Source organism: Etheostoma cragini, chromosome 8 (assembly GCF_013103735.1).
Source record: "Etheostoma cragini isolate CJK2018 chromosome 8, CSU_Ecrag_1.0, whole genome shotgun sequence".
Taxonomy (NCBI): domain Eukaryota; kingdom Metazoa; phylum Chordata; class Actinopteri; order Perciformes; family Percidae; genus Etheostoma; species Etheostoma cragini.
This window is the reverse complement of record NC_048414.1, coordinates 29,084,087-29,085,678: the sequence shown is the minus strand read 5'-3', so window position 1 is coordinate 29,085,678 and position 1,592 is coordinate 29,084,087.

The following is a 1,592-nucleotide window of genomic DNA, read 5'->3' as shown; positions in this document are numbered from 1 at the left end:
CAGAATGTATTACATTCTTATATTTTATTCTTATATTTTGTTATAATAATTATTATTTCATGTATATTGTATGTATGTATATTTTGTGTGCTGCTGTAACACTGTAATTTCCCATTTTTTTGGGATCAATAAATATCTATCTATCTATCTATCTATCTATACAGGACACACACAGAATGTATACAGGACACACACAGAATGTATACAGGACACACACAGAATGTATACAGGACACACACAGAATGTATACAGGACACACACAGAATGTATACAGGACACACACAGCTGTTCTGACCTCCATCTGGGAATGATAGGGTCAGTGTCGCACCTATCGCCCATTCTCACAACATTCAAAATAAAAGCCTCCTTAAAGAAAAATCGCTTTTGTGCAACAACAAAAAAACAAAATAAATAATTCATTCAATCTTTTTTCATCCATTGTAGAAATTTACTTTTTAGTTTAATCATAATTGGATGTTTAATGATATTGTACCAAATCCATGTAAATAATGGCTCATTATTAGCTCGTTTATTCTTAGCTTGTTTTGAGCTTATTTTAGTCAAATAATGTTTAGTAGCTACTAAGAAAAATCCACTTCAGGAATACCAGACAACCGACAAAATGTGGATGTCACGTGTCTCTTAATATGAATGTAAAGATGCGTCCTTGATGATTTAATTGGAGGAAGTCTCAGCTAACATGCTTTTATTTTGAAGACGGCCCTTCTTCTGGTATTACCCCATTCCTCGGCCTGTCCTTCCACGAACACAAGAGACTCTATATGTTGGAGGTCCTTGACAAAGTGCAGTGGCTGCTTCCATCAACCCCAAACTCTGGCTCTGAACCAATATGATGATACATATTACATCAATCACAATTAGGAGAAACAAAACACACGTTACACTGTTGATTTAGTTACCATCCTCAAGCCTTATTACACAATTAGAAATAAAGACTTATGACCAATTAAAACATGCATTTTTTCTTTTGCAAAATCCCTGAAGAAGAATATCCTGTCTCCATGTTTCTTCCTTGTTATGGATATTTTGTATGATTTCCTGAGTTTATATCTGCAGAGCTAATTTGGTTTCCTGCTTGTTTTGATGTTTGTACATTTGGAAACTAAAAACTTAATTAAAAGTCATCTTAAATCACAAATGAGAAATGACTATAAAGAAACACTGAAGTTGTACCTTAAGATGGATTTATTGAAAAAGTAACATTTAACAAAATAAGAATGAAATAGTGTGAGTGTTACGCTGCCGACGATCTGACAGCTGCTGACCTCCCAGCGTCCCACACTGCTGCTCAAATGTCCAGAGAGAATCCCTTCCACACCATTGGGAACGTTTGTACATGGAGGTAGACACCGTGTCTGAGGGCTGATTAGTGCTGAATCAGCCCTCTGGAGGTCCAGCTGTGTAAGGGGGGCCCCCCACTACATGGGAGCCAAAGCTGGTCTCTGTGCACCGAGCGGTTTTACCTCCAGTAGAAGAAGAACTAATCTCTGCTTTGTCTCATCTACATCCTGGTACACTAGACCCAGACAGGAGGCAGTTACCATGGTAACCTCATGTCTCATCTACATCCT